This window comes from Ochotona curzoniae, unplaced genomic scaffold (genome assembly GCF_017591425.1).
Source record: "Ochotona curzoniae isolate NIBS_2020 unplaced genomic scaffold, NIBS_Ocur_1.0 contig_2210, whole genome shotgun sequence".
Taxonomy (NCBI): domain Eukaryota; kingdom Metazoa; phylum Chordata; class Mammalia; order Lagomorpha; family Ochotonidae; genus Ochotona; species Ochotona curzoniae.
This window is the reverse complement of record NW_024465369.1, coordinates 13,611,812-13,638,002: the sequence shown is the minus strand read 5'-3', so window position 1 is coordinate 13,638,002 and position 26,191 is coordinate 13,611,812.

The window sequence follows — 26,191 nt, the reverse complement described above, 5'->3', positions numbered from 1 at the left end:
ATATTTATATATACATAACCTATACACAAATAATCTATATTTATATTTAATATATCATATATAACATATTCATATATTACTATATAATATATAGCATATTAAATATATATAATATATTTCTATAAGAATATATATTTGGTTGGGAAATAAAAGGCTTTTCTAGAGCAGAGAAATCTTTCACCTACTTGGAGTGTGTGACGAAGATGTTAAGTATAAACTATCAAGATTGTAACACGTAGCTTATAGACAGCAGACTCAAATCTGCATTAGTTATTAGCAAAAACTATAAAAACATACAGTGGGATCCAAGAGTGATCCTGACAGCCTCTTAACAGGAGGTCATATTCACTGAGCAGCAGGGGATCCCAGAGTGGAGCAGGAGGACAGGAGGAGGCTTGTATCCCAACCCCGGAGACTCCTGGATCCTCACCAAGGACTATCAGTATGGGCACAAAGGACTATATCCAACTGCCAAGGAGAACACTGGGAATTGGAGTGTCCTCATAGGCCAAGAACTCTGAGGATATCCATTCCATATCCGGACCTCCTACATAGGACGGAAGAAGCCCAGAACCCCCCTCACAGGGTCTGATGACATTGGAACAACAACCAGGAGCCCCAAGCAGTCATCAGAAAGAGATGAACAGTCAACTTCCTTCAAGACTCAGGAGAGGAGCCTTCTCTGGTCCTTACTTAGCTCCAACTTTGGCTCCCCACCCTCTCTTGCAATGATCATCAGGGTCGCTCCCAAAATTAGATCAGATAGACAGAGAGAGAGACCAGTAAGGAAAGCTTAGAACAGACAGGAAAACGTCAGCTTGGACTCCCACATACCTTATGAGGTAGGACACAAAGGTCAGTTACTCCTCACTAAGGTATTGCAGCTTTCTCTGCACACCCCTCCTACAACTATTCTGCTCCTCAATCGTTAACATATGGCTTGTTAGAGTTATAAGCCTGCTTGGACTATCCTAAAATTCACGAAGTTCAGTAAAACTCATGCTTGAACAATATAAGCTGCTAAATATAAATATGAATAAAAGAAGACACGAGGCAGTTGAATAGTACCCTATAACCATTTTAAGGTTTATAGCAGTTGGTTATGTATAAACTAAAATTGAGATGTCAATGAAGAAATTACAGGATGTGGTTAAGAACTTGATTTTCTAACACATTGGTCACTCAGTACCATGTCAATTGACTTCATGATGTTTTAGATTTCCATGTTTCTTCCTGTTGTTGAAGTTGTGATGTGGCTTTTCATTGGAGGAGATGATATTCTGCCAGCTCTGCTTTCAGATCAAAGATGGTCTCCCAATGAGACTGTTGAATTTATCTGGACAATAAGATGCTGGATTCCCTGCATGGTCCATGCCTGCAATGATGGAATGATGACTGGTTATGAGCTGTACTGCTGTAACAATAATATGAAGGAAATTAATATGGGTAGATGGGTTGGGGGAATTCCAGAGCCTATGGAACTGTGTCATAAAATGAAATAATTTTTAAAAACTTTATTCAAAAGGTGAGAGGGAGCAAGAGAGTGAAAATACAGAGGAGAGTGAGAGTGAGAGAGAGTGAGAGCGAGCGAGCGAGAGCTGAAACAAACGAAGAATTCAATCAGGGTATAGCATGTACTGGAGGGCACCCATGGGTGGCAGATGCTCATCTGGCTAAGCTGTCATGTGGGCTCCCATTAGGGAGCTGGGATCAACAGAGCCCAGATACTGCGGGGTGGGGTGCTGGGGTCCCATGTGGTGTCTGAGCTGTTGGGTCAAAAGCCACTCCTGTTTACACAAAGGTTAAACCATAGAGTATTAGTGCTGTTGGTTTCAAAATTATAACATTTTGGAGGCTTCCATAGTTCTTGTGATTGTCTGCATGAAAGCATTTGTTTACTGAAAAAGTTTCATAAGAAGAGTTTTAAAAAACCATCTTTTCAGAATCACAGCTTTTTGTATACAGCAAGGACCTATATGTTTTTGTGAAGTAAGATATTTTGTGTGTCTTTAAATTAAAAAAAAAAGTGAACAAAAAAGGCTTTTCTTCCAATAGGAGGGAGTTCATGCATCTCCAAGCAGACCAGGAGCCTTTCTGGGACTGAGTAAAACTATCATCAGCTAACATTCTAGATCTTATAACACTTGGGAGGTGATGTTGATCTAACTACCCTGGAGGGATCTGAATGAGAATCTTGAGGAATATTCTTCTACTCAGTATGGCTATTTGTGCCAGGACAAAAAAGGCATGCTTTGTGTCTTCCACCAAATATAGGCCTTCTATATTTGTCCCTGTGGTAGTACCTCTCAAATTTAAAGTGCTTTGGGGTCCGCTGGCTGCTTGTTAAGCTGCTGATTCTGATTCATGAGATTTTGAGCAAGGTGTGATATTTGACAGCCTGCTTTGTTACATTAATGCTCCTGGTCCATAGTCCATACCATTTGAGCAGCAGATCTAGAAATTTCTGTTCTTCCAAATCTTCTTGTCTTTTCTCTCCCTTCTCCCCCATGTGTTTTTATTAACTTTTTTACTTCAGTGGCAGGAAGATAAAGATAGACCTTCTGTCTTCTTGTTTATTCCTCATAATATTTGACTTTGTAAATGAGATGTACATTGATTAGTATTGGTCTCCTGAGGAGTAAACCACTCGCCACCTAATGGTGTAGTATTTTCTGGTCTGTAAAGGTAACTAAGTAGTATAGTATCCATTAAGTTCTAAATAGCCCAGAATTTTCATGATCTCTGCAAAGAATCATCAATTGTTCTCAAACAAGGTTTGAAAATATCAACCACCAAGTTAGTCACTTGCTTACTTCACTATGTATTTAGAGATTTTCGTATGACTTTCAGTATTCATAACCAGATATACCACCTCATTTATAGGCAAATGTACAAAGGTTTAAAGGATGGAAGCTTACTGGTCAGTGCTCCGTGGGTGGTAGAAAGAAAGCTGGCACCAGAAAGATGATGTATCTCCAAATTGCAGCACTGGCACAGAACGTAGTAGCTTTCAGATCTCTTCATTTTGCAGTATTTCCCTGACATACAGTCCTTTAACAGATAGAACTGAGTAGAATTTAAAACACAAGGTCTTTAAATCTTTTAGGGAAAAGAGTATGCAAGTGTGGTAATTCAGATCTGCTTTTTCTCTGCAAACGCATAGGTCGGTGTGACCTGACAGAATGGCCTTCTAGGGTTAGAGTATTTGAGTTAAACATCTGCACTTGGCTTGGGGAGAATTTGCTAATAAATAAATATCAACACAACCAACTAGCATCTTTCCAATAAACCAATCTCTCTCTTTTTTAAGATTTATTTTTATTATTTTTTTTATTGGAAAGGCGGATATACAGAGAGGAGAGACAGAGAGGAAGATCTTCCGTCCGATGATTCACTCCTTAAGTGAGTGCAATGGCTGATGCTATGCCAATCCGAAGCCAGGAGTCTCTTCAGGGTCTCCCACGCGGGTGCAGGGTCCCAAAGCTTTGGGCTGTCCTGGACTGCTTTCCCAGACCACAGGCAGGGAGCTGGAAGGGAAGTGGGGCTGCCTGGATAGAACCGGCGCCCATATGGGATCCTGGGCGTGCAAGGTGAGGTCCTTAACCACTTGCGCCACCGCGCTGGGCCCACCAATCTCTTCTTTAAAAAAGATAATTGAGGACTATGTTGTATAGCTAGTGTATTCCAGTAAAAACAGAATCAAAACCATGAAAACTAGTAACCATTTCTTCAGGCTAGCATTTTACATGAGCACTGGTTCAAGTCTTTCCGCTTCAGATCCAGTTCCCTGGTTAAACATGTGGAAAAGCAGTGGAAGACATCTTAAGTGCTTGGGCCCCTGCCATCCACATGGGAGAGCAGGATGAAGTTTCTGGCCAGGCCTGGCCATTACTGCCGCTGGGGAGTGAACCAACAGATGGAAGATCTTCAACTCTCTTTCTCTGTATTCTACTCAAATAAATCATTTTAAAAAAAATTCTTTTAGAAAAAAACAGCTGGTGCTACAAAATGCACCTCTGAAAGAGAAAATGAATGAAGTAACTTCTAAACAAGAGTGCCAGATTTGTGTCATTACTTTGAAAACCAAGAATGTTTGTTTACATTAAAAAAAAAATTGAGGAGTGCTGTGTCCAATAAGCTCTGTGGGTGGCAGGTTTGTGGAATGGATGCCTTAGTGAAACTCTAGCAGCCTCATTCCCAGGCTTCTTAGCCCCTGGGCTGTCAACCTGCACTTGCAAATCACATGGGTTAGGTAAGAAGAAAACAAAACCATTAGAGCAATGTCTTCTTAAGATTGGTTTTTGTTTACTTTGTAATTCTAACCTCCAGTTTCACTGCTCCTGCATCCTTCAACAGAGGAACTGGAATTTGTCCTTATTTGGAGTCTGCGTGCACACAACAAAGAAAACTAAGATAGTAAGCATTTCCTCTATTGCTGGAGGAATTTATTTATTTTAAATCTGCAGATTCCTGTTTCTATCACTGATCATTTGGGGGTCGTAATTCCTTCTGAAAGACACAATTTTTAGATTTTGCTAATTGAAGTATTCAGTGTAAAAACAGATTCCTTCAAATGCAGCAAATTATTGGTTCATTTACTAAACCATGTTTGTTTCATGTATCTGCATTTGCCAAACACTGAGAATATATATTTTAATTTTATTGCAGAACCACCACTTTCAAGGCATACCATGAAATTATAATTTATGTTTCTGAGATTTTTGTAGTTTTAGAATGATCGTTTCAATTTAGCCCTGAGCATCTTATATCATTATGTTAGGAACATTTCCAGTTTAAACATACATCATTATTTTTTATGGATTTCGCTTGGGGTACATAAGTGAAACGTAACAGTCATTGAAAGACTCGTATTTCGTTTACCAAACACCAATCCATGTCCTCAGTTTCCCTTATTCTGCACGTGACTGCATGACTTACCTCCTGAAATGCCTTTTGCAAAAGGTGGTGGGTTGGGGGTGATGGCAGTCTGGCAAATGGCACTAATATGTGTCATGCAAATACTCTGTATTACTAGAGTTACTTCTGAAAAACTTACTTCTAACTGGGTTCTTCTTCCACTCCCAGCCCCTTCCTATATGGAGCCCTACTCTTCAGAATTTCCAAACAGCCTTGATCTTGAGATCATTTCATTTTGGGAGATGACAGTTTCAGCTTTTGAAGTTATTTTACCTTCACTGAGAAAAAAGTTACTCAAAACTCGACTTCTAATTAGAGTCCTCATTTCTCTCCCAAATAGAACAGATCAAAGAAGCCAAGGTGGAGATTCTGCATACCAGAGCCTCCTGGGTTTTCAGTAGAAACCCCCAGTATCGTGGCTGTAAATTAAGATATGAAAAAATATTTTGTGTTAGGTTTTGTCTCGAACCTTACACAGCAAGTTTTGGCTCCCCAATATTTAGATGGAGTTTTAATATCTTTGCATGCTCAGACTTGGGGGTCTGCCGAGCTCAGTACAGACAAAACACCCCCTCTTTTCTGTACATAGAACGATGTGTAAAGAAGGTCTTGACTCCAGCAGAGGCAGATTTTATGCTGTTTGAAACTGGAATTAGAGCAATTATCAACAGAGTAGCAGAGATTGAATTTAGCAAATAGGCGGGGCTGAGAAGTTTAGTGATGTATTCACTGCTGATGAAAACCAAAGGATTAAGGGAGCAAGCAAGCCTTTGCAGAGTTGTATACATTGTGTACTGAGTTTTCATAAGGTGCAGTAAGGAGAAGTGTAACCTCCCTGGCAGAAGCTGAAAAATCAAGATGCGACGACGTGGAGTACTATGGCTTGTTTTTAGGTGACTTTGCCTGAGGCCATCAAATAAAAAATGGCACATGCCATTATCCCTACAAAGACAGGATTTTAAGCATCTTTGTTGAAAATGATGTCCTCTTTAGATTTATGCAGCCGCCCTTTTGCTTTATCTCACGCTTATGAAGGATGCCTGTGACAGGAGTGCCCATGGGACCATCCATGCCTTAACGTGCAGTGTGGCTTATGCAGAATCCATGGCTTGTTTGTTTTTGATATTGGACACTTTTCAAGCGTTGAATTAATTTTGGTGTTAAGACCCCTCCTCCCAGAGAAAGAAGAGAAAGGAAAGGAAAGGGAAGGGAGAAGGGAGAGAAAGAGAGAGAGAGAAAGAGAAAGAGAGAGAGAGAGAAAGAAAGCAAAAGAAAGGAAACCAGCAAAATAGTTCTTTTGAGACATCAGTTAAGGGCCAAAGTAAAAAAAAAAGGCAAAATTACTTAGTTCTCCAGGAATGACTTTGGTCCTTCGCTGGGTGACACTTTATTGTCTCCGTCAGGACCCCGAGTCCCCACTCACTCTCTGTGATACTCATTCCTCTGAGAAGAGAGACAGTTTTTCACAGAGGCAAAGCGGAAGCAGCTTCAGGGATAGCTAGGGCTCGTCTGCTCTGGGTACTTAGAGGTGGGCAGGGCACGATGAAAAGATCAAATTCAGCTGAGATGAATGAGGCACATCATCTCAGCTGATTCATCAACCTCCTTGTGAGTGTAACCACTATCAGCCAGGAGACTCAGGAGAAGTGGAGATCACATCCCATTCCAGCTTGTAGGCCATTGAAGGAAGAAAACCTGTGGGGATACAAGTGTGCAGCAGGGATTTTTCTGGAACATTATAAAAGTCTGCTGTATTGATGGAAATAGGATAATTTTACGTATATGAGCAGTATGAAACAAAAGCAAAGAGCAAATGCATCATAGCACCATGGCCACATTTTTCACAGCTATCCTGCAAAACTCCAGCCTTTGAAGAGGCATTTATATGAAGGAGGTACATTCCTTTTTTATATAGTACCTAACTTGCAGGTTGTCCAAATGAATGCTGGAGAACAGAGTGTGAGCAAGTTCTGACTAGCATGAAGTCTTCGCCATGGCTTCCAGCTGAGCACAGCTACATATTGCATGCTGACATTTCTAGAATGAGGAGAGGCACATCTTGAAGAGTCTTATACCCCCATCTTCCTACCAGCTCCTCCAAGTGTAAGTCTAGATAAGTACAGTCTACACAACAAAAGCATCCAAACAGGCTCGTTTGATGAAATGACTTTTCTGTCCAGGAATTATAGAGACAGGATGTTTTATTTGATCTTGGGCTATAATATTACCGAGTTTTTGCTAAGGTTAATAAAAACAAAGTTCAGTAGATACATTACAATGTCCCAAGTAGGCTCATGAGTTAGAACTCTGAGCTTACTGCACTTAAAGCTTGAAAGTAGGAATTCTCTCGCCACACAACGCCACGCCACAGTGAGAGAATGAGATTGTGTCTGCATATGAATGTGTGTGTCTATGTGGGCAAAAGTGTGTGTATGTGTGTCTGTGAAATGAGGAAATTGCTGTAGAAACAACATTGCTTTGTTTGGCTCAGTATTTTAGAGCAGGTTGCTCCGCAGCAGCACCCTTAAGTGGCATTTACATTCTTCTCTTAATACTAGTTGATATGAGTGTGACAATTTCCTTTTCTGGAGACCAGCTACCTTCAAGTCTCATCAATATTTAACTCCTGGGAAGCAGGGGATCTCCATTAGGGTATCTTAAGGGGTTGATTCATATTCTAAGATAATTTGAATGAAAACTCACTCTGGGCAAACTTGGAGAACCTGTCTGACTGGAAAGCTTTTCTCTTCTCCTCTCTACCTCCCTCCCTTTTTAAAAAAAGTTCTGATTTGTGAGCCCAGGGCAAGTTTAATTATAATTAGTTAATGTTAGTTAATTAGGTAATGTTCATATAGTGCTTTGAAGATGAAGAGTGTTTTAGAAATGCTAAGTGCTATCATTATTAATATCAGCAAAGGGGAAAAATTAAGCATGCACTTTTAGAAACAGCAGAATCTGAGCGTGAAGTGCTTGGTGCCACGTGACACATCAGTTCCACCATCTCCACTCTCCTTGAGGAGTCCTGCAGCTGCATTTTGTCTTCCTTGTGTGGGTGTCTAGAGCTCTCTTGCTCTTTTGCTGTCACTTGCTCAAAGAGGTGAATGAGTTAGTCCATCTCTGTCTAAATGCTCCCCAAGTCTGTCCTGGAGAACACACACACACACACACACACACACACACACACACACACACTCACTCACTCACTCACTCACTCACTCACTCACTCACTCATCCGCACAGAGTGCATGAGCTTTTAATGTGAGGCCATGTTCATATGAGTTTCTGGACTCTAACATTCCACAGGCTTCCTAGTTTCGTGAATTCTTGTGCTGAAGAAAACATTTGAAAATGAACAAAGAACAAAAAAGAACCCAGTGGATTATCTAATTTATTTAAGAAAATGAACTTGCCAGGTAAAAATAGAATCTCTTGCAAACGCCTGGAATTCTGTTAGTTGTGATGAAACTTTGGAGGCATATGGCTCCTAAATTTTCAAATGTGTGGCTGTCCCATGCCACTCGCAGAACATAAAGCATTTATGGGCTATATTATATCTGAACAGTGCTTCACACAACTTTTTAATAGCTACACTGAGGAAAGTAGGTCAGTGCAACTTCTGATTTACGGAGGAGGAAAGGGGGCCCTGGCAAGAGCTGAGTCCAGGTGAAGATGGAGTTGGCTCTTTGGAAAGGAATGCTAATTGGAGGCCATACCTTCCTCCACCTGTCTTCCACAGAGAATTACATTCCTCACAGACTCAGTTTCAAAGATGCTTGTGAGGAACAACAGGTTAAAGCTTGGGATCTTGGCATGAAATAAATCAGTGCATCGTGAGGTAGAGACAAAGGGGCCAAGGGTACATGGAAGCCGACACTACCATCTGGCACTGGGTTGGTGCAGAGGAAATGCAGATGATGCCCGAGGGAACCAATGCCATGGGAAAACAGGAAGGGAACTCTCGCCTCATGTGCCCCCTGCTTCTTTGCTTAGCCTGTGGGTGCCTTGCTGCCTTTCCTTCTCTTGAAGTGCTTAGGTGGGAGGAACACCAGGGAAGTGTCTTGGAATGGAGTTAAATTGTTCCCAAGTGTCCAAATTGTTTCTGACTATTTGGTGGGGGTAATTTGTGCATCTCAGTGAAGGGCTAATGAGCACTTCACTTTGGCACTTGGAAATAGACACATTCAGATCATGTTAATCAAACATAATTAACTTTCAAGGAAGGAGGCTGGAAGAGCGGGCCAAAACAAATATTCTGAAATAGAGTAGGAATGAATGTGAAGTCCTGCAGTTAAAAAAAATTAACTGCATATCCATAGAATAACCACTCGGTATTAAGGAAAAAAAGAGCAAGAGAGATCAAAATAGGGACAGCGTGGTGGCTTAGCAGTTAGTCCTCTGCCTTCAGTACTGGTATCCGATGTGGGTGCCAGTTTGAGTCCTGGCTACCCACTTCCAATCTGTCTTCCTGCTAATGGCCCTGGAAGGCATTGGAGCATGGCTGAAAGCTTTGGGACACTGCGTGCATGTGGGAGATGAAGAAGCTCCTGGCTTCGAAGTGGCTCAGCTCTGGCTATTGAGGCCATCTGGGGGGTGAACCAGCAGATGGAAGATTTTTCTCTTTCTGTCTATCCTTCTCTCTATAAATCAGCCTCTCAGATATAAGTAAATAATTCTTTAAAAAAAATCAAAGGGACGATTAAAATAGTATCCCCTCAACCTCAAGCTCAGTGACTGTCACAAATCTTGGGGTACATGCAGTGACGTGGCTGAATGCAAAGGACTCATGCACCCCACTTCTCCATGGTGACTGTCCAGCAGCAAGGCTAACTGAGGCTTGTGGAGACTATCTGGTGAAGACTTTCTGGCCTTTGAATCTGAATCAAACTTGAAACATTAAAAGGAGTGTGTGAATGGTGAGGGATTTAGTTTAGGAGAGTGGGCATAGGCATTCTAGAAACAGTTGTTTCAAAGCATTTTGAATGTCTAAAAATTAAAAAACAATTAACATCAGGAGAAGTTAGGCTCAGAATGGCTTTGGCCACGGAAAAATTAATCAGCTCAGCTGTGGTTTTAGACTTTTGGAACCTCCACATGTAGGCCCAACCCTCTTCCCTGCTGTTCATCACTGCTCTTATACCTGGGTCCTCTGCCCACCCAGCCTTGGTCAGTTTGTTCTGCAAACACACTTGCAAGTCACCTCGCAGACCCCTTCACATTTGTGCCTCTCCCCATTGCTTTTCTGTCCAGTTGGCTCCTCCTGCTAAGACTTGTCCTCTGGTCTTCATCCCTGGCTGCATATCAGAATTCCTCAGGGAGCTTTTAAAAGCTACTGGGCCTGGGCTCCACTTTCAGAAGTTCTGCATTAATTAGTCTTGGCATAGTGCCCAGGCATCAGCTTTATTTCAAAAGCTTTCTGGGAGATTTTAATAGGTCTGGACCACTGGTTTAGTATCAATGCAACTCTGGCCATTCTTGCTTCAATTTCATTTATTCCTCTGACCTCCTGCTGGAATATTCAATTGTAATTAATATCTGCTTCAACTCTTTCAGCAAGACACAACCATGGGTTCTATCCTGTAAAATGTCTTTCAGGGTGCATAACTCTAATCTCCTTGGATGCATCCTAAGTTCTTTGGATATGTTTTATATTGCTTTCCTTTCAACACATTCAATACCTAATCTATAGAATTGTGCATATGAGTTTTTTTTTAAAACTAAATTGTCATAGAAAAATCAATGAAGATTTCTTAACTGGTAATTGTGAAATTTGATAGCTGCTACTAAACTTATGCATAGATGTATATTAAAAGAGAAGGGGTCATGGGAGTTGGCCCAAATGAGTGAGAAAATAAGTTAAAATATAAGAATATTTGTATGCAATTCATTTTGGTAGCAGGTAATTGTAAGGGTTCATCAGGGTGGCTTCTAAAATAGGAAGATGTGGTTTGGTTCACCCTGGGAGTAGCTTGTTATGACTTTGATCACAGGTAGTTGAGGCTTAAGTATGCAATGGCATACAAGGTTCACTAACTATTTCTGGTTAGTGAGGATCTGTTTGCTTTCTGTATTGTCTGAGGGTAAATGGCTCCTTCGACCACTGGACTGGAAATTCTGTTTTAGCCCTACAGGTGGATTTTTACATGCCAGAACAAAAGTTGTGTCCCCCCAAAAATGACGGAATAACTAAACTGGTAATAAATTCCAGTACCACCTAATAATAATACTTTATATTTATACAACGTCTTTCTTGGAGGAGCTCAAAGCAATTTATAGGCTCTGAAATTTAATCAAGTTGGGAATTTTTCAACCATTGTGGGAATGAGGTCCGGGCTACACACCTCCACGTTGTAAAGCTGGTGTTCCTTATTTACACATGTGTGCCCTGTTAATCCAGGCACTTCAAAAAGTTCATTGGCCTGGGAGCCATTGTAACAGAGTGAACTGAAATGGATTTCTGGCCAGATGGCTTATGGAACCAAACAATGCTTTAAATATTTTAACAAATGAAAATTTTAAAAAATGAAAATTAAAAAAAATCATAAGCAGCTGCCTGCATTATTTTGTCACCATGACAATTGCTGAAATGTAATGATTCCTGTGTTGTGTTTCTGGCTATTATAGGGACAGTGGGAAGAAAAGAGAGTAAATTTTACTTTGGCTTGTTGACTTTTTTGCTTCTCTTTAAAATGCATAATCTTTGAGTAATGAAAGGGACTGGCATTTCTATAACATAAAGATAAGAGGTTAACAATAAATATCTTGTCATAAACATGCTAAGTGATAGCTTGATTATTTTCTTGCAATTAGTAGGTTATTTCAATAACAGCCTTCAAATATGAGCAATAAAAGTGCCTGGTGATGGCATTTTAGAATTTTGGTGAAAAGGGGGAATGATCCCTTCCAGCAAAGACTGGTTAGTTCATTGTGTGAACTAATCCTGCAGTCTGCCTCTTCCCTTGCTTGGGAACTCCTTTCTTACCTCTTGGTTGGTAAAGCTTTAACTATTTACAGTGAAAACTGGGTTCTGTCTAGGCAACCACTTTCTTTTTCTGGGGTCCTACGAATGAGAAATGTGTTACATGTTGCAAGGTTTTATGTATCCTCCAAAGAGGCAGATGGAATTGACTTTGAGCATCTGCCATATTGTAGTGGTGTGGGTCTTCCAAAATTAGACTATCAGCTCTTCATTCAAAGAGACTTTGTAATTCCAAGTACAGTGCAATGAAAATTACTGGGCTCTGTGAGAATTTGATGATGGGGTTTTTAATCACAGGATTTCCCACGGTGACAAGAGTAGCTTTAGGGATGGTCAAGATAGTTTTAGATGGGGGTGAAGACCCAGCTGAATCACATTGAAAGTTACTCTTTTCCAATTGTGTTCCAATTTTTTCTCATATAAAAAACAGGAGAGTTGGATACTGATACAGCTTTTGCTTTAAAAAAATTTTTTTTGGATTAAATGACAAAGATTGTCCATTTTTAGCAATATAATAGACCTAGGAAGAAAAACTGAAGATATCTATAGAAAAGGTCACCAGTAGTGTAAGTGCTGTATAAATGTCAAAAAGCTGGCTTATGAGAATGACAGATTTTTTTAATGGTTTGTGCTTATTTCTAAATCTATTTTCACTCTTATGCTTTTAATTGAAAATACCTACACTCTGTTTCATGTGAGTTTGATTTCTTACTATTCCTAGGCCCTATGTTTTTGAGTGTCAAAAACCATTGTTTTATAGTAATTTCTTACTATTTGGGTACAGAGGCTTCTCTTTGTGTAGTAGTGTTCTTCAGTAGAGTTAAATGTTGACTGTAGGCAATGAGTTCCCAAGCATCCATTTAGGATAATATGATATGGGTCAAGCACAGTAAGTCAGTGGCTAAATCCTTGTCTTGCAAGCATCAGAATCCCATATGGGCACCAAATTATGTCCTCACTGTTCCACACCCCATCTAGCTCCTTGTGTGTGGCTTGGGAAAGCAATGAAAGATAGCACAAAGCCTAGGGAACCTGCATCTGCATGGAAGGCCCTGATGAAGCTCTTGGCTTCAGATCAGCTCAATTCTGGCCATTGTGGCCATTTGGGGAGTGAACCAGTGAACAGCTTTTATCTTTATCTCTCCTTCTCTCTGTAAATCTGCCTTTACAATAAAAATAAATAAAACTGTAAAAGCAAAGAATAATATTACTTATATACCTTTTTTGGGAGACTTAGCAAAATGACTCCTTTATATTCTGTTTGGTTCAGCTAAGGAACCTTGGTTGGGACAGGTTTTTGACGTTGGTTTTGTAAAATGGAACCAATTATCTTATCTTTGTGTAGAGAATGGTCTCTTTCATAAAGAGCATAAATATCAGGAAGGGGCAAGAAAGGAAAGGGCAGAGGGTAGAATTATGGAGTGGTTTTTGGAAATGGCAGAGAGAAGAAAGAGAAAAGAAGAGTTGTCCAGTAAGAGGCAGAATCACAACAATAGAAAAACACACTGTGTGTGGGTCTGTTTGTGAAGCTATTTTTAAGTATGTTGAGATAAAGATAGGTTTGAATTCTGATAAAATATTTCAAAAATACTGGTGTAGCTCGCTTCCAGTTCTGATATATTCCATTAACTTTGTGACTTTGGGCATACTTGAAATTTTGCTAAGCCTTAGTTTACCTAACCTTAAAAAAATGTGTGTGTATCAAAACCACTTGAGCAAGAACCTCAGAGCATGCCCTACATCTGGGACCTGGGGAGGGTGGGAAATTGGATGGGCCTTATGTAAAGATTGTCAAAATAAAAATAAAATAAAATAAAATTTTTAAAAATGTGTGTTTATATATAATTTATTTAAATATGTGTGTATGTATATATAAACATGCATATGCATATATTTGTCTAGAGGAACTGTGTAACAAAGATTAGCATAAAGAGAAATTAACATATAGTGCAGTATGCATTTCTATTCCCAAATAAAAGATGGAACTGTTCAATGAAGCTGTTAAATATATCTTGACACTAGGATGTTGGACTGTCTACCATTGCCTATACCTACAATGCCACAGTACATTTAAATAGCAAAATTTTCAACTTGTTACTATTGCTGAAAGACTATACTGTTGTAATAATATAGGCGAAAACAGTGGGAGGGGAGGGGAAATAGGGAGTGTGAAAGGGGAAATCTCTGAGCCTATGGAACTGTAGTGTGGAAAACAAATACATAAAATGCAATGGCAGTGGCAGGTATGCAGATGATTAGTGGAGACGACCAATTTCTGTATTGGAGTGCCTAAGATTTGATTCCTAGCTCTGACTTCTGATTCCAGTTTCCTGATAACGCAGACCTTAGGAAGCATCAATCATGGCTGGAAGACCTGGATTGACTTTCTAGGTCCTAGCTTGGTGCCAGAGGGACAACAGTGGGCATTTGGGGAATAAAACAGTAGAAGGCAGTGCTCTCTCCCTCTTTCCGTATGTCTTTCTGCTTTATGGAAAGTTTTTAAATAAACAAAATGCAGTAATAATACCTTCCCCAGCGAATAGCTGAGAGGATTAAAGGATTCTTGGCTATTATGAGAAAATAGGAATTCTATTACAGCCTAAGTAGTAAGAACATTGGGGAGCTGGGAATATACAAACCAATAACCAAACAGGAAAAAGTGTCTCTTAAAAATACAAAACTAACCTATTTTCTAGACAACGCTGACTTTCTCCTTCTTTTCCTTGCAATACAGTCACTTCGCTTTGCTTCTCACATTCATGGTACTTTTCCCTTGTTGGACAGACAAACCTGATATTATGCTATAAGCTCTTGACACCAGGCTCTGAAATTTGATTTTATCCACTAGTAGGACCTTGACCTCTAGACTGTCACCCTGGAGTAGGATCCTTAAGAAAATCATGCTGTTCTAGTCATTTCTGCAAGACCATGTGAAGCCAGGCAAAGAAAAGAAGTTCTTCTTGGGCTATGTTGCAGCATAAGTGAAGTTTGTTTCAGAAATCCCTTTTGTCTCCACAGGACAAGTTCTTTCCAGGAATTTAAAGTCCTTGTGCTTGTCTTGTCTCTTCCCTCTCCCACTCAGTTCTCACCTGCCAATTGCTCCCCCTCAAGAAAGCAGCTGTTCAGACACATGTGAAATGAAATTAACATTATTACCTCCTTCAGGTGTATTTGCAGTTTGGGATTTTATTGCCAATTGTGGAAGTCCCTGTTAAAGGGGTGGCAGACAGCTCCAGAATTTTCTGTGACAGAGCCCTGAGATGGTGGTTGGGAACAGGAGCAGGATCTTGAAAGCAGAATCCTGGCAGCAAGTGTGCTCCTCTGGCTACCCAGGCTCCATGGGCCTGTCCCCAGTGACCTCAAAGCAGGTGTTTCAATGACAGTCCTCAATGCAAATATTCTCCCCTGGATATTGAGCTATTTTGTGTTTTGGCTTCCTGGGCTTGGCTTGGGGAAACTAATTATGTCTGGTATATCTTAGACACTTGCTGTATCAATGAATTTGTTAAAAGGCGGTGGACATGAATGTCTCAACTGGTGGGTTCTAAGCTTGATCCTCTTTAGGCCTGCCTGATTGGAGAGTCCTGTGGTTTGTGAAGCAAGTTTGCAGCCGACTCAACCTCACCTGGTAATTCTTATCTGTCATCTGTCCATCCATCCATCTACCTATGTATCTGTTTCTCCTTCTGGCTACCTGCTTGTCTGTTCAGGTATCTTTCACATATCATTTCTATTAATCTATCTATTCACTTACTCCCTCCCCGTCTACCTTCTATTTGTCCATTAAGTAGAGGATAGAAGGGTGGGATTAGAGGATGTCAGGCATGGCATTGTCTTCAGTTCAAGATTTTACACAGCTGTGTTTGAGAGGCTGCACCTAATAGCTTTTAGGATAAAGTGTGAAATTCTGCCTTTTCCAACAGGGCTGCATGGTGGAAGGGCCTCTTGAGATTTGCTGATGTAAGCTGCAAGCATTTCATTTTGATATTATTGCTGCTGTTCTGGCTTTTAAATATTTTAATGACAATTTTTTATTGTGTTTGTGGACTGGCTTTTAGTAAAGACTGCAATTTTAAGCATTCTAATAAATGAATGGGAAATGTATATAAAGAGCATTAGAAATGGAGCTTCGCTGACTCACACTTCACAGAGTATTTCTTAAAAGACAACAGAGTCCCCTGTTGTTTCAGAAGGTGAAGGGAATGAGGAACTGCTGAAGAGGTGGCGCATGCTTCCCTTTTACAACCAGACCCCTCGGCATGTTGCACGATGTGCACAGGTTTTGGAAGTGTTTGCCTCCTCCTTTCTAGCAAATTGCTGCTGTTGCTATTCCAGTGGAGTCACCATGTTTCCCAGCTGTGCCTACTTAGCCTGAGAACAAAGATGAAGAAAATGAAGATTCTGAGAACAAAGAAGATGAAGAAAATGACGATTTACTTAGAAAACACTTGTGTAGCTGTTATACCTCTCACAAATCAGTACCAAAACCTTATCCACAAGAGAGAGCTGTTTCTAAATTTTACAGATAGAGGCCTAAGCACATAGACCCAAGTGTGAAACACCCCCATGAATGTTATAGTTCATTCTTTGATTGAAGTCTTTTCCATGTCCTGGGGTTTAATGCTTTGGGTCATTCTGGGGGGGAAAGGGGGAGAAGGAACTTATGAAATTTGAGTAGGTGGTTTTTCACGTGCTTTGAAAATGCATCCTCTTTCGGGTGTAGTGGTGTTAGGAACACTGCAGGAGAGTGTGGGCTTCTCTGTGCTCCCAAAGATGAAGAGGTGAAGTGGGGTGTCTTATAAAGATCAATGTGGACAGTCGCTCCCGTGTTGGCCTGCTACCTGGTGGGCGTGTCCTAGGGCTCACCTGCCTGTGACTTGAAGCACAGCCTCCAGGCCTACATGTGGAACGCGACCGCTGACATGACTAGAAAGTCAAGGGAAATAGACATGTTGTATAGCCAATCACAGTGTCTTTGGTGAGTAGCGGGCCTGCCGGAACACACCCTCCTGCCCTCCCCTTTCTTAACCTTTAAAAACAGTGAACTTGTGCATAATAAAGTGGACATTGCTCACCAGCTTGTCTCCGGTGGTTGTTACGGCAAAAGAACACCAGTCTGCTTTACCCTGGTGACCTAGGGGCCTGCTGGAAGTTTTAAACCCCAGCAAAGCAAGAGTGATAGTAATTTTTGTGCTCAGAAAGATTCTTGGCCATTCTCAGGCTCTGCTCACCTTTGTTCAGGAAATTAAGGGCTGTGGGCAGGAAATTAGAGGGAAAAGGGAAGGGAAAACCTGGCTATTCTGTCTTCTCTGCGTCTCCTGTAACATCTCCAGCTGTGAAATGACCCCACCTTTATGGTCTCGGTTTCCCTCCTCTGAAAGCCTGCTCAGATCCAGCTAGGTCTGGGATGTGATACCATCGCTCTCCCGAATCTCCACCCATTAATAATAGAGAGAAACCCTGACACATTTTCCTGGTTACACATAAGTCAAGGCCATCGTAAAAAATAGGGAAGCAATGTAAAACTATACCTGAAATCACACCAGGTACCAATAACCACACGTTATATTTATTTCCTGTATTTTTCTGCTATTCACAAACTGGAAATGATTTTGAAAACATCTACTAGATTCTGCTAGTGACATCTCAGGACTATAATTTGTGGATAAGTTTCTTCAATAATAGTTTATGCTATCTGAATTACCATTCCATTTCCTAGGATGATGGATGCAAATGCCCAAATGCAACAAACTGGAGCAGCTATTTAAGCTGGCAGTGTAGATACTGCCTGGGGGCATACTCATCCTGTGCAAGAGAGCCTGGGTTTGAGTTTGAGTCCTGGCTTTGCTCTGGAGTCCCGTTTTCTTGCTAATGAAGCAAGAAGTGATGGGCCAAGTAGCTGGGGCTCTGCTCTGCTCTCTCCTTTGGGAGAGCTGGATTGTATTCCCAGTCAGCCCTATTTGTTGTGGGCATTTGGGGGAATGAATTAGCTGATGGAAGCTCTTTTACTGTATGTCTCTATCTCAAATGAAATGAATAAATAAGAATTAAAAATGATAAAATACAGCTAACCTGTTCCTACACACACGTAGATGTAGTTGTCTTGAATACCACTTCTGTTGGAAATGTCCTTGGAACGTCTATGGCCATACCACCCTGAACGCGTCCGATCTTGTTGGATCTCGGAAGCTAAGCAGGGTCGGGCCTGGTTAGTACTTGGATGGGAGAAATGTCGTTGGAAGAAGCCTCACTCTTCATATTGTCCATTGCATGATCCTCCCCAGCTTCAAAGGTTTCTTTAAAATCAACTTCTACAGCAATTCAGAGTCTGCAAATAAGATGTTGGGTGTTCCTTGAGTAGCACAGCTGCAGACCTTGTGTTTATAGGGTATTTTCTTCTGTTGAGCTCAAGGTGTCTGGCAGTATCTCATGTTTCTACCTCCTCAGGAGGTTGAACTACAGCTGAGGAATCTGGGACCGGTGAAGTAATAGTGTGACCATAACCACTGATCTAATATCTTCCGGCACATTCTGACTGAGAGTTTATGATTCCAAAACTGCAGTCCTGTACCTCATTCCCAGAGATTCTGATTTCATAGTTTACGGGGTGAGGCCAAATGATCTAAATCTTCCTAAAGTTCCTGAGGTGTGAAGGTACAGGTAGGTTTGTGAACAGTTGTTCTAAAACCTTGTAATATTCACTCTGACTAGTGTAATTGTTTAAACCCAAATGGTATGTGCCAAATGCTGATCTATAGGAAATGTTTGAGTTTTTTTGAACTGCCTGTCTTAAGGTAGTTGAAATAGGTCTCCTTAAGCCTTTTTGGGTCATGAATGGGCTTCTTCCATTGTCTACTTTTCTGTGAATGAATGTGATTTTCTGTGCCTGTTGCTTTGCTCCACTGAGTGTAAGTAACCCTCTTTGCTAGCAGAGATGGGCGCAGTTTTGTGATGACCCTGAGACAAGTACTAGGAAACATGAGAAAAGAGCAAAGTTTCTTTCAGAATCCTTTTTATCTCCTATTGGATCCTACAGGCTCAGGCCTAGGGCCATATGTTTTCCCACCATTTTTATCCTCACTCGTCTTCTTGGTCAATGTGAATTAAATATAAAAGATTGTAAAAATATCTGGCTGTTTTCTTTAGAAAGACTTTAATCCCAGGCCTAATTTCCTCAGTGGCTGCATTGTTAGCTTATTTTAGCTAATGTGTTTCTAGAGGAAAATGGATGCATTAGGATGTATCTACTGTTGCAAAACAGATTAACCCAATACTGAGTGTCGTAAAACAGCAAGTTTTCGGCCTGGAACAGTGAATGCCTCAGGGACTAAATCCCTGTTTTTGCAAGTACCAGGATCCTGTATGGGCATCAGTTCATGACCCGGCTGCTTCACTTCCCCAGCTCCCTGCTTGTGGCCTGGGAAAGCAGTCGAGGATGGCCCAAAGCCCTGGGATCCTGCACCCATGTGAGAAACTGGGAAGAAGCTCCTGGTTCCTGGCCTTGGATCATGTGAGCTATGGCCATTACAGCCACCTAGGGAGTGAATCAGCAGTTGGAGGATCTTTCTATATTTCCTTCTATCTGAGTATTTGCCTTTTCAAAAAGAATAAATAAATACATAAATAAGTATGTATTTTCTAAAACCAAGCTTTAAAATCTCATAGTCAGGTGTGTGGATGGAGTCTAGCAAGATGGTTTTGAATCAGGGAGTGGTCACCGTAGTCAAGATACATTTTGAAACTTCAGCAATGCTCAAGGCCAAACAGCAGCTGGAGGCCCAGCTTATAAGGAGACTTTCTCACCTGGCTCTTGGTCAGAGGTCCCAGCTCCTGCTAGGCAGTGACTGTGAGGTCTCAGTTCTTTTCCTTGTCAAGTGTCTCCACCCAGCTGCTTGAGTGTGCTCATGGCATGGCTGCCCCTAGAAAGTGTGATATAGGGCCCGGCGCGGTGGCGCAAGTGGTTAAAGGTCCTCGCCTTGCACGCCCGGGATCCCATATGGGCGCTGGTTCTAATCCCGGCAGCCCCGCTTCCCTTCCAGCTCCCTGCCTGTGGCCTGGGAAAGCAGTCGAGGACAGCCCAAAGCTTTGGGACCCTGCACCCGCGTGGGAGACCCGGAAGAGGCTCCTGGCTTCGGATCGGCATAGTATCGGCCCGTTGCGCTCACTTGGGGAGTGAATCATCGGACGGAAGATCTTCCTCTCTGTCTCTCCTCTCTGTATATCCGCCTTTCCAATGAAAAAATAATAAAAATAAATCTTTAAAAAAAAAAAAAAGAAAGTGTGATATAAAACAGAATGTAAGACAGGAACCATTTGGCCTCTTATGTCTTAATTTTTGACAGTGTTACTGTCACTAAACCACATTTTAAAAATACGCGAGTTACCAAATGTAGTCACACTTAAGGGAAGATGTGCTGTGCTCTGCTTTTGGAAGGAAGGAATAATAAAGCTTTTGTGGGTGTATTAAGAATGACCCTGGGAGGAGGGGGTTTGAGCCAGTGGTTCAGTTGCCTGTTGAGAGGCCATGTCCCATATCGGAGAGCCTGTGTTCAAGTACTGGTTCCACTTCAGATGGCTCCCGATTCTAGCTTCCTGCTAATGTACACTTCAGGAGTTGTCAGGTAATGGGTCAAACACTTTGAGTTCTTGCCACTCACATGGGAGATTTGAATTGAGTTTCTGGCTCTTGTCTTTGTACCTATTTTAGGGATGAAATAGTGGATTGAAAACCTTTCCCTGCTTTTCTCTGCTCTGTTTTTCTTTTCCTCTGATTCTCAAACAAATAAAACAAATATTTTAAAAAATGCACATGCCCGGCGATGTAGCCTAGTGGCTAAAGTCCTTGCCTTGAATGTGTCGTGATACCATATGAGGGTTAGTTTGTGTCCTGGCAGCCTCACTTCCCATTCAGCTCCCTGCTTGTGGCCTGGGAAAGCGTGGAGTCCTGGAAGAGGCTCCAGGTTCCTGACTTCAGATCAGCATAGCTCCAGCTGTTGCAGCCACTTGAGGAGTGAACCAACGAATGGAAGATATTCCTCTCTGTGTCTTCTCCTCTCTGTATATCTGACTTCGCAATGACAAATTAATAAATCTTTAAAAAAGTGCACATTCTTGTACTAGACTTCACATGCCGTATTGACATATTAATAGAATCTCAGACTGCTTAGTGCCTAAAGATTCCAAGCAAGATCTCGTCTCTGGCTTTAGATAGGGAAGAATGGAGACATTAGGTCTTTGGCTGATTTTAACTGCCTGTTGTGATTGTGTTGTGCATGTGCACACCCACACATGTGCATCCCTTTCCAGGTGCTAGATCTGCTCCTCCTAATCCTTTCCTGGTGATTGTCACAACCAAACTTCCTGTACCACAGGGTCTTCTTCATCTCTATTCCTAGTTGAGCTCTGTTCCATCTGGTTTCTGACTTATGTTTTGAATATGCTATCCTGATGATTCCATCTTTGTCCTTATTTTAGCCTTAAGGAAAAGCAGAGTAAGAATTGGAACGACTATTGTTCATAGGAGGAAATGTATTCAGGAATGTGATGTCCCCTGTATTCCAGCAATTGTGTTATAGATGCTTTATGAGACTAGACGTAGACCTGGTTTTAGGATCAGGACCTTTGAAAAGACTTTTGAGTTTGATCCAAAATTTTCCTTAAGGGAATCCCATTTGCTTGAGTTTGGATAACGACAGGAAGGGAGGAATAAGGACAGCCCAAGTCATGAGGCAGTTCCTTTTGACAGAGAATGATGTATTTCCCAGGTTAGGTGACGGAAATGTAATGGGTGTGCAAACCAAAGGTTATGGCTCTGTCAGGCTGTCAGGACATCCTGAATTAAAGGCTTGTAAATCTTCAATGAGATACGCCACTGGTCAGCAGCAAAGAGGAATACAAACAGCTTCTTTGGGTGGGTCAAAAATGACCAAGTGAACTGCTGTGGAAAGAGACTCATTTTCCTAACTCTTTGCTGCTAGTCTAAGCAAGATCTGCTTCTGCAAACTGCTTTGAACTTCCTTATGACAAGAGAAAAGAGATATATTCTTATGTCTTCCTCAGGACATCGATGGGATTTTGCTTGGTTTGTTATTTCATTTGGGTGTGTTAATGAGGGGTGTTAATTAGGAAGAACAGGTGGTGCTGTGTACTTTTGATATAAAGCATCATTTTCTGAGTGGTTATTGAGTGACATGTGTCAAAGCAAGACCCGTCACTTGCACGGTTTTATTTAACCATCTTAGCAATCCAGAATGATAGCTTCCTATTAGCTCTATTTATACTGGCAAAACTTTTGGTTTCAAGGGGATTACGTACTTTGCCCAAACAACTAACAAGAGGCAGAACTAGAACTCGAACTAGAGTTCAGCTGTTGGCTCTCTGTGGCCTGTGTGCTTTGCTTTCTTCCTCATTTCTATAAATATTGAAGTGAGAGGGTTAAAAAAATTTTGTACATTGGAATGGTTATATACCTCTATGAAGAGTGGCAAAATGACTTTTTGCTTTTTTCTCAGCATTTTTTTAACATAAAAATGGGTTAATGGCTAGATTAATGTGGGAATCAAATGAAATGTGTTGGGTAACATTTCTTGCACTTGGAAGTACAATTGCAATGCCAGACATGGTATTCTCACCATATGTTGAACTTGCCTCAAGGGCAGTGCTTTGATCTGAAAGTTTGCATCCCCAAATTCCTGTGGGGTTAGGAGGTGGGGCCTTTAGCAGGTGGTTAGATTGGGTGGGCTCTGGCTCTGTAACAAGGATTAGAACCCTTGCAAAAGAGGCTGGAGGGAGCTTATTCAGCCCTCCTGCAACAACAAGAGAACGAGATATGTCAGATGCAGCCTCTCCCAGACACTGACTGAACATGCTGGTTCCTTGTGCTTGAACTTCCCAGGGCCCAGTGGTGTGAACAGTAAATTTTTATTGCTGATAAGCCACGCAGGCTAAGGCATTTTGTGATAGCAGTCTACACAGACAGACATCTGCTTGGATGAGATAATTAGTGTGTAGTGAGTGCTCGCTGTGTTTGATGTGTTCCACTCAGAGTGAATGCTTGCAGAGAGGAAGTGGTGGTGGAGTTTCCACTGAGTGTCATTGCCCTGTGTTATTTCTTGAAACCTGGAGACTAAGAAATATTGGAGTTGGCTGAAATTGGTATAGCAAAGCTTATGTCACTGTCTCAGCACTCTGCTCACTTATACTTTGGGAGTTGAACTACAAGAGCAGTAACTCACCACCTCACCAGAAGATAAGCCTTTTTTATCATTAAAATATTAAAATCTCAGGGAGACAAAGGGAAATGGGGTAAGAAGAGTGCTTAGTGTATAATGCAGGAATGACCTCAGTTGTCAAGTACAAAAGGAAAAAAAACATCTAGGCTCTTTCACCATATAAATTCAGGTGGGAGAGATCAGTGTACAATGAAGTAATTGAATAAATAACATAAGATATTTATAAGATGAAATTTCTCTTTGTAGAGAGAGGTCTTGAATGTAAAATGTGAACTATCCATCTTCTTGCTATTCACCATTGTCTATTTTAAATAAGGTTGTCTAGTTCATTAATAATGAAGAAGACAGCAGCATACCATCATTCACAAGATGAGTGTACAAATTTATCATTTCTAGGTGTTTCCTCTAATCATTTTTCTGTGCATCACAATGTCTAAAATGGAGGTTTTCAAAAGTTATTGTTATTTAATACATTCATGAATTCTATAGTACACACAAGTGAACTTTCTAGAATGCTATTTGTAGGAGCGGGTAAAAGCACTAGGATGTAAGGTTTGGTTTGGTGTCAAACATGAAAAACCTCCTTAGGGCGTTGCCTTGCACCACCTACTTTTTCAAAGTAGAAAACTCAGCCTACATTAACAATGGTGGCTGAAGCAGTAGTAGCTGTGAGTCAGATCCAGATAGCCTGCTTCTTGGAGCTCAGTTTCCTTTAACTGTAATGCCTCACAATGAACCGCTCCAAACGATGCCTGTGCGGGAAGCTGCCCTCCCTATCTCTGCTTCGCTTTCTGAATGGAAGAGGAACATGATAGAGCATGGGATAGAAACCAGTACCCCATTAAAATCAGCATGCTGAGAGACTCTTAAACTCCAGAAGCATTTATTTCAGCCCACAACATTTGCATTGGCTTCATTCCCTGCCACCTAATCATCACTTACTTCCCAGTCAGACAATGTATATAAATGCCGGCACCTAACAGCCTCAATTTTCCCAAAGCCATCAGTTCTCATACATTCCAAGGGAAACCAAGTGTGGGGATGGGTATGCTGGCTCAGTTTCATCTTGGAATATGGCCTGCAGATTTCTTCTCTTTCCTCCAGATTGCTTGTAGTCTCCAGTCACCTGAACTTATTTTTGAAACTGCTACGGATGGTAGAACACAGAACCATGTGTTCATATGCAACTACAGGGGCCAAGATGATGATGTAAGAGCTGGGTGCTGCTTGAACCAGCAAAAGTTATCAGTAAGATGAACACTAAGAGGCTAAGAAAGGCTTCAGGCAGGACAAAGCATGATATTGATGAAGCCCGGAATCAACGGGATCTCCAATTCCATCTCAGGGCCCCCACTGTAATCAAATTCCATATTGATTTTCCCCGGAGAGTGCTGGCTGCTTTGCTGTCAGATCATCAAATGTGTTTGAGGACTGTGGTTGGTGCTGGAGAAAACACTAAAGGGTAAGACCCATGCTCCTGTACAAAGGAACCATCATCTTCCTCAGCATCACCTAGACTTAAGAGAAATCCAGACTCCTGAACCCTAATCCAAGCCTACTCATCAACTCTGGGGCACAGATTTGGAGATCTGCTATTGAAATATGCTTCACAGGCTAATCTTTTCCAAATGTGGGAGAAGGTAGATGACAGGACGGTGGATGGGTCCCAGTTAGAAGGGAAGGGGCACTTGTGTGTCATTGGCTGGATAATTCCTGGTACCTAAAGGGACAGATTCTTTTGTTTTGGGAGTTACTAGTGTATATGCACAATTGTCTGGGATTCTTCAGGCCACTTAGAAAAATTTCTTGGGGTCTGAGTACCAAAATCAAGCCAAAATCTAAAAAAGATCTACTGATTATAATGATCATAACTGGGGGATGAGAAGTCTAAGCCAAATGTTGCCTTTCCGTTTGCAGTGGGCATACAACTTAGAGATGTAATCAAAAGGATGAGATATAAAATGAAGAAGCCTTAGAGAGTGTCTTCCCATGCGGAGGGGAGATCATGGGAAATATCACCATATATGGGGGGTTTTAAATGTGCAACTGAGAATCCTTGGGCCTTAGCAAACAGAGGTCACAAGGATTCCCACTGATTGGGGAAATAATCATTTTGAAGACTCATTTAATAAAATGAGTTATGTTCTCTAATAAGTAACAGTATGATTTATTGTACTCTCCAGCAGCTTGTAAGAATTTCCTTTTGTCTCCACAGCAGCACAACCATTTAGGTATTGTTATTCTTTCCATTTGCCAGGTGAGGAAATTGAAGCATGGGGAAGTTAAGTGTCCAATGTCACACAAGAAATAAGCAGTGGACTCAGGATTTGAACTTTGAAAATATATCTCTGGGCTGTTTCTCTGTCGTGTTATCCCTCATCTTAGTTTGTAGGAGGGGTGTTCTCTTTCTACACTTCTGCAGAAGCAGTTCACACTGGTGTCCGGAGGTAGGGGAAGTAAAAGCTATAGCCTCGGGAGAGTCCAGCACTGGAAAGAGAGGCTGAGAAAAGGCTTGGGAAGCTGGGACGGCATGAGACCTTTCTGGGGACAATGAATGAAATGAAAGCAGCACAGCACATGGGGACATTTAGTCTGTCCATAGCAGAAGGGCAGTCTGTGGCCTGTCTTGATGACATTCAGGTGTGTATTTATGAAGGCGTCAGTTAGCTCTGGCAGCCAGATGTTCTTGCCAGTGCCAGCAGTTCTGAGTAAGAGTTGAGAGATATGGTACACTTTATCTAGGGTTATGAAGGAGCTGACAATCTGAATTCTGTAGGTGAAAGAGGTAAGCATTTTTAGAAGTCTCAGGATCCTGGCGAAAATGAACCTGCAATGCTTGATCTTGGTGTTGGAAGAGGGGAAAAATAAAGATGATAGAAGAGGAGAGAGATGCAGGGCTTTGTCAGATGGGGGAGGAAATACCCAAAATGATGAGTTTGAAAGCTGAAAGGCTTCACCTGAAAGAGGCTCAGGTGAAATGTTTGGGGCTCATCATTAAGGTGCTGTGACACAAGGATGTTGCAAGGAATCATTGTGCAGGGAATTCTTATTCAAGATCTGGAAGTGT